The sequence below is a fragment of the Anabrus simplex genome, chromosome 8, assembly GCF_040414725.1.
Source record: "Anabrus simplex isolate iqAnaSimp1 chromosome 8, ASM4041472v1, whole genome shotgun sequence".
Lineage (NCBI taxonomy): Eukaryota > Metazoa > Arthropoda > Insecta > Orthoptera > Tettigoniidae > Anabrus > Anabrus simplex.
The window spans coordinates 87266622-87280495 of record NC_090272.1 but is presented as its reverse complement, the minus strand read 5'-3'; the positions used below and the strand labels follow the sequence as shown (position 1 = coordinate 87280495).

The 13874-nt window shown below is 40.6% G+C and overlaps 1 protein-coding gene and 1 long non-coding RNA gene across 4 annotated transcripts in view; one reads left to right on the top strand and one right to left on the bottom strand.

Annotated features, from left to right (window-relative positions):
- Positions 1-13874, top strand: part of LOC136878816 (phosphatidylcholine:ceramide cholinephosphotransferase 2) — a 724489-nt gene that overhangs the window by 2991 nt on the left and 707624 nt on the right. For 2 of the 3 annotated variants that reach the window (XM_067152315.2, XM_067152316.2), the window contains exon 1: positions 11178-11348. The exons of the other annotated variant lie outside the window; for it this stretch is intronic. The gene's annotated coding sequence lies outside the window, so the exon portion shown is untranslated. Of the gene's footprint in view, positions 1-11177; positions 11349-13874 lie in introns of those variants that run through there. 3 annotated transcript variants of the gene reach the window in all.
- LOC136878818 (uncharacterized) overlaps positions 7847-13874 on the bottom strand; it is a 154643-nt gene continuing 148615 nt past the window's right edge. The window contains exon 3 of the long non-coding RNA XR_010860844.2: positions 7847-8251. This is a non-coding gene — a long non-coding RNA (uncharacterized lncRNA). The remainder of the gene's footprint in view (positions 8252-13874) is intronic.

Sequence of the window (13874 nt, the reverse complement as noted above, 5' to 3'; positions counted from 1 at the left end):
CAGCCCTGAAAATGGTTTTCTATGGTTTCCCATTTTCACACCAGGCAAATGCTGGGGCTGTACCTTAATTAAGGCCACGGCCGCTTCCTTCCCAGTCCTAGCCCTTTCCTGTCCCATCGTCGTCATAAGACCTATCTGAGCCGGTACGACGTAAAGCCAATAGCAAAAAAAAAAAAAAAAAAAAAAAAAAAAGCAATTTTACCGCGTGTTTCTGAAAACAATATTACTGATATTTCGTTTATCAGAGAAAGTGAATGTTCCATGGAATTATTTCGAGCTTCCAACTGTGCTAAAATTGTAAGTATTTTGGAGAAACAGTTATAGATGTACTGTATCTTTTCTTGGATGCCTTTTTTTTAGCAAAACATTCCTGAGCTGTGGCAATGCTGATTGTTTCTTCTGCATTTAAAATAATTTTTTTAAAAAATCACTTGACTGAAATGTTCCGCGTAGAATGACATAGCCCGTTACCACGAACCCGACCGAGTTAAAACTGGTAAAGACAAATTTGGAAGAAATTTACGAAATATTTTTAGATCTATTCGGTGCCTTTACAAACACTTTCTTCATGCTAGAGACACGAAAATTCACGTATTAATGTTGGCTTCTAACAGTTTCAGCGACACGGTGTAAACCGTGAGCAAGGCTGGTCGGGAGAACTGATTTAGGGTAAAAGACTTTTAATCCAGCTCCCGTTTTAACAGTATATGGAGCAACATCACCGAGAAATATTATTACATTGTCATACCGTACCCCTTTTGGCCACAATAAAGTTAAGGAGTCATTGAAAAATGTTGCAATAGCCGAATGATTTATTCGCTCAAGTACTTTTGTCTATTAGGGGATATGGAATCGCCTATCTTCACAATGTTAATTTATAGGAACATTTTCTTGGGAACCATGTTAGGTACATAACCCAAAATTTTACTCTGTATGGAAACAGCTATTCTATGTATACTGAAACGATAATATGTTTTAAACAGGAATATTGGGGGAAATTTAATTCTTTCTCACCTAAGAATTTTTTCATCACCGTTTTCCAATATATTATGACCAATAACTTTTTAAAGAAACTACAGATCTACTTAAAATTGTTTCCATGTGTGTAAAACATGTAAGTAAACATATCCTGAAAGTTTCTTTATTTTAGGTTGAGCAGAAACTGAGAAAATGTTCCCTGAATGCCAAAAAAGTAAATTTTCAGGAAATTGAGTTTAAAGTTAGAACATTCCTGCTCCATAGTTTGCATCATCTTCACCACATCTGAAGGCATCCTGCAGTCTTTTTTTTTTTTTTTTTTTTTTTTTTGCTAGCGGTTTTACTTCGCACCGACACAGATAGGTCTTATGGCGACGATGGGACAGGGAAGGCCTAGGAGTTGGAAGGAAGCGGCCGTGGCCTTCATTAAGGTACAGCCCCAGCATTTGCCTGGTGTGAAAATGGGAAACCACGGAAAACCATCTTCAGGGCTGCCGATAGTGGGATTCGAACCTACTATCTCGCGGATGCAAGCTCACAGCCGCGCGCCTCTACGCGCACGGCCAACTCGCCCAGTTGCAGTCTTCTTTTGGCACCCCTAATGGTCTGTCTTGCTTTTTTTTTAGCTACGTAGTTGTCAACATTATCGCATGTAGTTTTTGCCTTGTTTTATGACGGGATGCCCTTCCCGACGCCAACCCTGTATGCAGTGAAGTAATCACTATTGCGGGTTTCTGTGGTGGTTGATAGTGTTTTAAAATATTTCGCTTTCCAATGTGACATGTATGCAGTAAGTTTCCCTGTTGGCCAGCATGCATTCGATGTTCGCTTGTCTCCACTTAATCTTTGAACTTACTCTTTGTGTACATGCATCACATGTAAGTTGTGTTTTGAAAAGTATCATTGTTCAGCTTGTAGTTAAAATGCCAAGGGCTAGTGGAAGATTATTCAAAAAGCCATACGCATTGTCAACATACATAACATTTTGAAAGACAGCCATCCATGACAGATGGCGAACAAAATGATGTCACGCCACTTATGAGAAATATCTGAATTTAACATCGTTAGAATTTTTTTTTTTACGTCGCACCGACACAGATAGGTCTTATGGCGACGATGGGACAAAGAAGGGCTAGGAGTGGGAAGGAAGCGACCGTGGCCTTAATTAAGGTACAGCCCCAGCATTTGCCTGGTGTGAAAATGGGAAACCACGGAAAACCATTTTCAGGGCTGCCGACAGTGGGGTTCGAACCTACTATCTCCCGAATACTGGATACTGGCCGCACTTACGTTAGAATTGTGATAGAGCAATGTTCAATATACCGTTTTAAAGGGGAGGCTTCAAGGAATAAATATTGTTAATAAAATGTTTTTGAAAATTTGAACAAAAATCCGATTCTATATCCCCTTAAGAAGAAATGATCCGTTATCTGGTTCCATACCATAGACTACGGCATTACACATGCACTATCCTGACGCGTCTGTGGTTTCATCAGTGGAAATCCATAAGTTTTCGTGCTTCAGTTCAGTAACGTACTCAGGATCGACCTATTTGGAGGTTATCGTTACAAAATGTTGATAGAACCTAATGAAGGTGCTTGTGCGTGTGTGGTGCGCGCATGCACGTGTGTCGTTATAAGTACACTGACACAAGTGAATTATGTTGACATTTAGATTGCAGTACACTACAAAATCTTACACTAACATATAGAACAAGAACATTATGATGAAGGTCAACACTTTTACAGCAAATGGTACGTTCAGATTTCAATCTACGGTAAAATCCAACATTCGAGGCTTCTTAAAAAAATAAAAAATAAAAAAATCAAGAGATCTGTTCGTTTTACAATTATGTCTCTTGAATCTTCATTAAGTCGACTTTCACTTGTTTATTGTCAGTCCGTGTTTATTTTCTTTTGTGCGGCCAGTATCCAGTTTTCGGGAGATAGTGGGTTCGAACCCCACTGTTGGCAGTCCTGAAGATGGTTTTCCGTGGTTTCCCATTTTCACACTAGGCAAATGCTAGGGGATGTACCTTAATTAATGCCACGGACGCTTCCTTCCCACTCCTAGCCCTTTCCTGTCCATTGTCGCCGTAAGACCTATCTGTGTCAGTGCGACGTAAAACAACTTGCAAAAAAAAAAAAATAATAATGTGCTTCCCCCCCCCCCCCCCCGGTACGCCCCTATTTCAGTTTATTCCGAATATTACAAATTAAATCTCGAAAACGCCGTGAAAGTTTTTGTGCAATCTAGATTACCCTGGTACTCTTCTGTTTGTGTATTTTTCTAAAAATTCCCGAAGCTGTCCATTATCAAAGTTCCACAATGGGATGTCGGAACTCACTGGAAAATGTAGCTCTTGAACTCGATTGTTGACCTTGACTGCTTGTAATTATGCCTTATTGTGTTAATATACCGCACAATGTCATATTAGTCTTTGCAGAAACAAACTTTTCTCACACCAAACAAAATAAGACTTTGCCGTCCACATTGAAAAGATTACCACCAAAATCGTTTACGTATTTGCTTAACCCTGAAACATACGCGTATGGGGCGGAATCCACCCCAGGTCATTTTATTTCCTAGTGAAATGTACAAATAACTCATCTGTGCTCTCCCTGCTCTTGTACATTTCTGGCTGGCTCCCCGCAGAAAGAGTCATTCTTACATAATCCATCTTAAAATCTTCAATTTAATTCATATTTTACAATAGAATTATATGTGGGGTGGAAAGCACCCCCACGCGTGTGTCTGCGTCCTAAGATCTGGCGCGTGTGCTTGAGGGTTAACAGTGCTGATTGGAAGTTTCTTGTAGTATTCCTTAAATACAGCACCGATCACACATACCTTATTGAACCAACGCGTGATGCACACCTAACACACTGCAGTAGGTTCGAATCCCACTATCGGCAGCCCTGAAAATGGTTTTCCGTGGTTTCCCATTTTCACACCAGGCAAATGCTGGGGCTGTACCTTAATTAAGGCCACGGCCGCTTCCTTCCAACTCCTAGGCCTTTCCTATCCCATCGTCGCCATAAGACCTATCTGTGTCGGCGCGACGTAAAGCTCCTAGCAAACACACTGCAGACCAGCAACTGTAAGCTAACAGCAAGGAACTCTGGTATTTACCCAGCACAAGACAACATACCGATACCCGATTGTACTCCTTAATTACAGAAGAGGCTCGGTGGGATAACTCCTAATTTTGACTACGCTGTGTTATATCACATCATCTTGGGGCTTCCCCTATTAACACATACCATCTTTGCTTTTCAAAGCATTCGAGCGAAATTATTTTTTTAATAACCGATGAAAAAGGGAACCGGTGACTGTTAAATGTCTGTTAAGAGTAAAATATGCACTTTAAAATGACAGATTTGAGTAAAATATATTATTTAAATAAAAATAAAAAAAATCATGAAGTAAACACGCAAAGACACTTTCTTGCACCATCAAACATGGTTAAAACTGCTTATCAAAGTTTGTCCTACGAAGTATAACCTTTCTGCTTAGCTTTAGAAGTGTGAAAAAGAATATGCATTTTGCTTAGAGATCAAAGTTATAATAATGGCGATAATAATAACAATAATAACAAGAAATTGATAATAACAACATTGGGCTTAATAAATCATCATCATTATTATTATTATTATTATTATTATTATTATTATTATTATTATTATTATTATTATTATTATTATTATTATTATTATTATTATTATTATTATTGCTATTTGCTTTATGTCGCACCGACACATATATGTCTTATGGCGACGATGGGATAGGAAAGGCCTAGGAAGGGGAAGGAAGCGGCCGTGGCGTTAATTAAGGTACAGCCCCAGCATTTGCTTGGAGTGAAAATGGGAAACCACGGAAAACCATTTTCAGGGCTACCGACAGTGGGGTTCGAACCCACTATATCCCGATTACTGGATACTGGCCGCACTTAAGCGACTGCAGCTATCGAGCTCGGTTATTATTATTATTATTATTATTATTATTATTATTATTATTATTATTATTATTATTATTATTATTATTATTATTATTATGCCTTTGCTGGCAAGACCTAGTGTTTACAGTGCACTACGTCTTCTGGTATAGGCTAGAGAAATTTTGTTACTTTTATTGATCTGTCTCTGTCTTATCCTTGGCTTTGACAATATGAAAGTGACTGAGGTATGAGCGATGCCAGTAATGCCATTCTTTATGCAGCCAGACCCTGTTATGAATGGTGTGAAAATGTTGCTCATAGGGTCAGTAGGTGCATTCATTTCAGTGGGCTTGGCAGACTGATATGTAATCATCGCAACTCCTGGCACGGTGAGGAAAGCAACGGGAAACTACCTCACTCCTCATTTCCCTAGTACGCCTCTTCAGTGATGCCTATGCCATCTGTGGCAGCTGATGGTGGAACTGTTGAGGATCCAACCAGCCTTAGGGCTATGGACTGAACATACATTATTATTATTATTATTATTATTATTATTATTATTATTATTATTATTATTATTATTACATAAATATGTGTATGCGGATGTGTCACAAAATTAGTCGCTCTTAATAATGCCAAACAAGTGTTCCGAAATTCGATTCCACTGCCTTGACCAAGGCTGAACGATCTACCTAACTACGTTAAGTAGCCGGTGACAGTGAAAGAAATGTGTATCGTTAAAAATGAATAGTGATTTTCTTTCGAAATACTGGTGAGAATCAAGTTTCAAAATGAGTCTGTTTTGGTTTATTCAGAAATGTAAATAGTGTTGAGGTTCGAACCCCACTATCGGCAGCCCAGAAGATGGTTTTCCGTGGTTTCCCATTTTCACACCAGGCAAATGCTGGGGCTGTACCTTAATTGATGCTTGTTGCTTGTTGTTTTAAGGGACCTAACATCGAAGGTCATCGGCCCTGTACCTTAATTAAGGCCACGGCCGCTTCCTTCCCACTCCTAGCCCTTTCCTGTCCCATCGTCGCCGTAAGACCTATCTGTGTCGGTGCAACATAAAGCAACTAGCAAAAAAAAAAAAAATTAAAAAATAGTGTTGACAAGGCGTACTGCAGAGCAGGTGTAACGCCATCACTCGTCAAAACGCGACCACCGTCTTTCAGTACAACAGCACTTGTTTATAGTTAGGAAATCATTGTTCTGTTCTTCAGCTTCGTTGTTCAACTAATTTCTAGAAGATATGGTTTAGTTGACGTGAAGTAAACATTTACTTCCTCTGGCTAAACAAACGAGCGCGGTGTGGATTGTGTTAAGGACTTGTTTGCATTGCGTGCTGTACGTGAAACCTAGCGCACTGCAGTATAGACAGCATCATAAGTTCCTAAACGTGCATATGTGAGATTTGTTTGACCAACAAATCTTCTTAGAGAATGTAAAGGCTACTGTTCAGTTTCCGTGTTGAAGATTTCATACATTACCAAACCTCAGATTTTTAGGCAAAGCATACTTTGTAACTTTAACGCCATAGTTCCCGGCGCGTGCAGCGCAACGCCCTAAAGAGACGCAGCTTCCTATTGGGGCGCCGCGCCGGGGAAGAGTATAGAATTTTCAGTTTTTTTTAAAAAATGTACAGTCCTCAAGACAATGTAATAGGATGCGGTACCTGACAGCCCTGGTGCAGCCCAGTATCTCAGATACCGCTAGTAAGTGACTGTGGTCAAGAATCTACGGGATGGAGTTCTGCAATAACTATCTACTTTTCTATATAATTTTAGAAGCTTACCGTTCTCGGTAAGTTGTATTTGTAGATAAATAGCTGGTAGTTTTTTCCTCTCCTTGTGATTTAATGTCGCACGGCCACATTGATGATTTTCGCGACGCAAATATGGGAAAGGGCCAGGATTGGGAACGTAGCAGCCGTGGTCTTAATTACGGTACAGCCCTTGCCTGGTGTGAACACGAAAACAGCGGAAAACCATCTTTAGGGCTGCAGACGCTGGGATTCGAGCACGTCATCTCCCGAATTCAAAATAACAGCTGCGAGACTTGAACCATGCGGGCAACTCGCTGGGGTAGGCCTACCTATAAATTTCGCGCAGTGCCGTCACATTGAATCCCAGATGCGCTCATGTGGCGGGTTGATGCATGTAACAATGCTAACGAGGACATTTTGAACATATCATGTAGACGCAGAAAGAGTTTCATGTGGTATGCTAGTACGTTGAGTTCCTGTGTAGTATTAAAATGTAGAGTTGTAGAAAATGAGTTCTAACATGGAAATAAAGCGTTTCCAGAGCCTGTCCATGTAACACATTTTCTTCTACGTGTGAGAAGTGTGCCTGGAAAGTTTGGCCTACCTTATTATTACATCCTTTATATGATTATTTGTTTTATGTCACACCGACACAGACATGTCTTCTGGCAACTATGGAATAGGAAACAGCTACTACGGCTGGGAAGGACGCGACCGTAGCTTTAATTAAGGTAAAGGTAGATCCAAAATATTCTGTGATTTTAGTGCCTTCCGAAGTATTTTTAGGTAACGTCCAATCATTTACGTGGAATTGATGTTGATGGAAGAAGAAGAAGAGAAAGTGTATGTGTGTGTAGGAGTGGGCACTTATAATATGGCTGAAATTTGCCTTGTGTGAAAATGGGAAACCATACAAAAACCATTTTCAGGGTTGCCGACAGTGGGGTTCAAATCCATCATATCCGGATTGCAAGTTGACAGCCACGTATCTCAGACCGTGAAGGCAACTCGCCCGGTTATATAACTGTTGTGATGTCTTCTATTTAATTTGAAAACTCTTATTAAATATAGCCAGAACTTAATCTTTGAAGTCTCATTTTGTAAATAATGATGTAAATGTATTTATTTACTCGTGTCAGAAGCATACTTAATCATGCAGTTAAAAAAATAAAATAATAATTCAACTATTTACAAAAATTAACAGACAAAGGAAATTGACCAAATTTACTGTACATCTAGATGGTGTTTTTCCAAAACTGAACCACACCTAGGGCGTTGTCATCAACAAGCATTAAATCTTGCTCTGAGCATGAAAATGGGCAGAGAGGACATTGATACATATAGTTCACTGTTCTTCACCACAGTCGCACTTGCTGTCCTCTGATGTGAAGCCCCATAAATTAAGTGAGGACTTAGCCCTGCCGACACCAGTTCTTAATCGGTTAAGGGACCTCCAAACACTCCAGTCTTCATTGTAGCCAGCCGGAAGTTGTTGCTTAGATTTCCACAAGGAGAGTCTTGCCTTATCTGGTGGTCCTTTCAAGGGCTTTGATGTCTGGAGGAAACTTTTCCTGGAATGATGGAAATGATTAAATTATATATTTCATATTTTGATTTTGATGTTTTTACATTTTGGAAAAATAAATGCCATATTTGGCAAAATGTTCTTTATAGTGCGCCTCTCTCTAGTTAGTTATGTTGTGAGTAAGGCAGGTTTTCGTCATAAATGCCTATTTTTATCCTGAACCCAAAATTGTACGCTTATTTGTGAAGGAAATACATGTGTTTTATAACTAAAATTTCCTCAGCTTATCCCAGGTATCTCTGGGGTCGCTGGAGTCTCCCAGGCTCATTTCGGTTTTGACCAGGGGTTCAAGACCGGATGCCCTTCCTGACGCCGCGTGCTTCTTGAAATGAAAACATCGACCCATGATTGAGCGGGATTCGGACGTCAGCCTTCCGGGTGGAAAGCCAGCCGCTAAGCCATTGAGTTAATCACGCCCCTCACCCTCCCCAAATATATGGGTTTTGTAGTGCCAATAAATGCCTATTTTGTGCATTAATGCCTATTTTGAAGATATTTGCATGTTGAGTGCCTAAAACGACAAATATATAGTTTTTAAATCGCATTTTCCCACCCATCTCTACTTTTTAGTTTTCTTTACCAAATAGCCGCTGAAAGCAAGCATTCTTTTCAGGTATCTACCAAAGACAAGCACTTAAATGTGATTAAAGGACAACAGCCTTCTTTCTGTCCTCTGATTCTGCTTGGAGCGAGCTGGCGTTGAATCTGCACCCTCCATTGGCCAACCCCAAGATTTTCAGCGGTCTCATTTCTTCTAAGTTTGAACAGCTACCTTCCAAAATAAAGCAGCAGGAAGAGAGAGAATTACCTCTTGTGAAGGCTACAGGCATTATACATGAGGTGGAGGCGAACATTGCTAACCTTAATGGAGCGATAGGAGATGCGATCAGATCCAAATTTCGCAGTATAATGCAGAGGAATCCCGGCTGGAAGGATGCTTTGGCCACTGCTGGGGGCGGCAGTCAAAGCGGCGGTGGCAGATGAAGTGACCAGGGGCCTGTTCCACGAACGAACTTTGCAACTTTTCAACTTTGCACTTTCCACCTTTCAATTCTTGCAAAGTGCAAAGTCTTTCTGTTCCACCATGAACTAGGCTGTACTTTTCAATTTCTTCGCAAAGTGAAAAGTCTTTGCGAATGAGTGATCCGATCGAGTTTATTCTATGAACAAACTGTATAGGCCTAATACTCTATGATTTTAATGCTTTACTTTTCGCGGCGAACTTGGCGGTATAATTGTCGTACCGTTTAAGTTTTTATCGTGGGAAACAAAGGTTATTACAAGAAGCTGTCTGTACTGGAAGTTGTCAAGGAGAAACGTGACATCCTTTTTTGACAACTTTAAAGATAACCTCTCAAATGATGACACACATCAATGTTAACGAGAGTACCGTCAACACATCCACACACAGAAGGACATTCACCCTTCATTAGAAATCCCGTCGCTATATTAAGTGGATTATCAGGCCAACGTCCTGTTAGCAAATATTACATTTACAATAACATCTACGACTTTGGTAACAGTTCTGCAAATAATTGATTTTGATGTCCCATGCATTGCTGTTACACAGTACAGCTGGGGTACCATTTACTAAAAAATGTAAACATAAGAATTTGTTCTTTTTTGGAAAGGAATTTACTTCTTTATCTTTCAATAAATTACCGATCATTTCAAGAATATAGTCAGCCTCTTGGGATAATACGAAATCACTCGCGTTATTACGTCGAAGTGAGGTTATGAAAATTAATCCTGTCTTTGTACGTTCCATTATTGGATTCTTCATCACTGTCCTCACTTGATGCTAACAAAAGCTCACGTCGTGACGAGTTTATATCACTAAACCAAATTCTACGCCGAGAAACTAATGTACATACTTGTTAATTAACATATGAAAAGGGAATCATCTCTTTGCAAGATTTATGAAAACTTTTCACTTCATTTCTTTGCACTTTGCATTTCTGTACCAATAGAGGAACATAACAGGCTTGAAAAGTGAAAAGATTTCTAACTTTTCACTTTTCACTTTTCACTTTGCAAGCTAAATCTGATGATGATGATGATGATGCTTGTTGTTTAAAGGGGCCTAACATCGAGGTCATCGGCCCCAGCTAAATCTGAAAAGCGATAGTGGAACAAAATCTGAACTGAAAAGTGCAAAGTGCAAAGTGAAAAGTTGCAAAGTTCGTTCGTGGAATAGGCCCCTGGAGCTCGGCGAGAAGACGTCCAGGAGAAGTGACCACTCTATGGAGGCGACGACAGATGCTTGCTCCAGTATGAAGAAGGCGATCACGTGCAGCTGGACTGTTGCAGTAGAGAAGGACGAGTCCGTCATACCCATAGCCGGATAGCATGGTAGACTCCAGTCGTGCGGAGGTCGGAGAGGATTGAGTCTACGGGAAGAGCAGTGTCGACATTCAGGACGACACAGGTGGATATTTGGGGGTGGCCGACTTCCATCGTGGTGTCAGCCAATTTGCTTTCTTGTGTCGGCTAGGTGCGAGATTAAAGTTGTGACGTCACCCGGCCGAATCGAAAACACAGGATGAGGTGCAGGAGTAAGCAGTCCGCTTTTAGAGACGGCGAAAAAAGCCCCCACTTGTTTCTTGAAGTAAAACCTTTAGCTGAGAACGAAATGGCATGATTCACATATGCTGAGGAATTTTAAATGCTAAGGGGATGGTATATTCGGGTTGGTTTGTAGTGCCATTTTTTACCATTTTAGTGCCTCTTTGGAAGTACATATTTGATTGCCTGTTTTGGGTATTTTTAGTGCCTATAAATCCTCGCCCTAGTTATGACTAGCGAGTAACTGAGTGATGACGGTGATGTTTGTTATGTGTTCAGATTACCGTAAGATAGCGCGCTGCGCTCAGCTGATAAGACGTCAACATTTTTAGATAGTTGGCCGGGAGCGTTCGTCCTGGTAGCGTGCTGTCGGCGTGAAGTCATGTGTTAGTCCTTGTGGCCGCTTTTATGTAATAAAATAGCATTGTATTGTGTAGTGCAGCACGTTGTGAAAGTGACAGTGTTCAAGTGCATTCGTTTCCCTTATTGTTCCGCTCTACAAACAACTCAGGGAGTCTGTAAGTATCCTTGGATTGCAAAGAACGTCGTACCTCTTTGGATATTTATTGAAGTACACATTTAGTAATATTTCAGGAAAAATATTTGCTGAGACGGTAAATGCGTGCTCGGATCACTGAAGAAAACGTGCGTTTAATTTCACTTAAGGAACATACATACATTATCATTATAGACTGTTATGCCTTTCAGCGGTCAGTCTCCAAGCCTCTGTGAATTTACTAAACGTTGCCACAATCCTCTATTTGCAACTAGTGCTGTGGCCTCATTTAGTTCTATACCTCGTATCTTTAAATCGTTAGAATCTGAGTCTAACCATCGTCGTCTTGGTCTCCCTCTACTTCTCTTACCCTCCATAACAGAGTCCATTATTCTCCTAGGTAACTTATCCTCCTCCATTCGCCTCACATGACACCACCACCGAAGCCGGTTTATGCGTACAGCTTCATCCGTCGAGTTAATTCCTAAATTAGCCTTTATCTCCTCATTCCGATTACCATCCTACCATTGTTCCCACCTGTTTGTACCAGCAATCATTCTCGCTACTTTCATGTCTGTTACTTCTAACTTATGAATAAGATATCCTGAGTCCAACTAAAATGTCAGTACATAGAACAAAGGCGATTAGGTTAACAACACTGTCCCACTTACAGTAGATCCCAAATTACGAATAGTGGAAGCCTACTCCTCCAGGGGCCGTCATAGCCTGTACGGATGCGGCATTGTTATTGAAAGTAGTTGTGTGCTGAGATAGCAAGGTGATGCTTCTTGCTGCTGCTTCTGTTGCTGCTGCTGCTGCTTTTTTTTTTTTATATATATTCGCACTAGAACACCTAGAACATCAGCTTCGTGCACTTCGTGCATATTTTGAATTTTGACTGGTATCGTTTTGGGTAGAAAAATAACTAACGATGGCAGAAGTAAGGAGGATATAAAATGCAGGCTAGCCCAAGCAAGGAAAGCCTTTCTTAAGAAAAGAAATTTGCTCACTTCGAACATTGATATAGGAATTAGAAAAAAAAAATTGAAGACTTTCGTTTGGAGCGTGGCATTGTATGGAAGTGAAACATGGACAATAACTCGCTCAGAAAGAAAGAGAATAGAAGCTTTTGAAATGTGGTGTTACAGAAGAATGCTGAAGGTGAGATGGACAGATCGAATCACGAATGAAGAGGCACTGAATCGAATTGGTCGTTGGAGACTGTTGTGGATAAATTTGACGAAAAGACGAGATAGAATGATAGGACATACCTTAAGACACCCAGGACTTGTGCAGATGGTTGTTGAGGGAAGTGTAGGTGGTAAGAACGGTAGGGGTAGACCAAGGTATGAATATGACAAGCAGATTAGAGCAGATGTAGGATGCAGCAGTTATGCAGAAATGAAAGGGAGGCGTGGCCGTAATTATTTTAGGTAGCATCCAATTATTTATATGGAACTGATGATGATGGTGGTGGCGGAAGGTGAAGGAGAGAGAGAGAGAGAGAGAGAGAGAGAGAGAGAGAGAGAGAGAGAGTGTGTGTGTGTGTGTGTGTGTGTGTGTGTGTGTGTGTGTGTGCGTGTACGTGTGTGTGTGTACTTACAGTATGGCTGAAAGTCGGACTTTAACCTACTTATGTACTCAAACATGTTTCCCATCACTCAGAACCGGGAATCGAACTCAGGTCAATTGGGTAGGAATCTACTCCTGGAGCATGGCACTGGACTAATTGGAAGATTGCAGATAGTGTCGAATCGTTGACTTTATGCTATATAGGATATCCAAGTGCCCTGTAATAACTTGTAACACCTACCGTAGTTCGAAAAGCCAGCATTTTTCACCAAATTACTGTCTTACATTAAACACCGTCAGGAGTTCTGAAAGTATGTGTGTAATTTGTGACATCAACAGTGTGTTAGCATTTCAGTTTTATTGGTGGAAGGGAAATTGTGTTGACCGGACTTCGATACAGAATATCTAATGAAGTGAGTGTGTGGTCGATTTTACCCAAAACTAACTTTAAATTAAAAGCTTGTTTATGAGTAAATATATTAATTTAAATGCAGTTTTCGGTAAGGGTAAGGGAAACAATTGACGTGCATATCGCTGTAAAATAAGTGGTGTAGGCCTGTTTCAATTGAAAACGCACGTATTGTCAGGGAGGACACCCGGCCTTAAATCCCCAATCGAAATCCAAACACCGGGCCTATGACCTAGATGTTAGGCCCTTTTAAACAACAATCATCATCAACAAGAAACCCAAACATTCCAAGCGAGTTGGCCTCGCGGCTACGGTCGCGTAAGCTGTGAGCTTGCATTCGCGAGATGATAGGTTCCAGTCCCACCGTCGGCAGCACTAAAGATGGTTTTTCGTGGTTTTCCATTTTCAAACCAGGCAAATGCTGGGTCTGTGCCTTAAATAAGGCCACTACCTTCCCATGCCTATCCCTTTCCCATTCTTGCATTGCCGAAAATCTTCGATGTGTTAGTGCGAAGTTAAACAAATTAAATTAAACGCCCAAACAATAAGCCAGATCCCAAGCTAAGT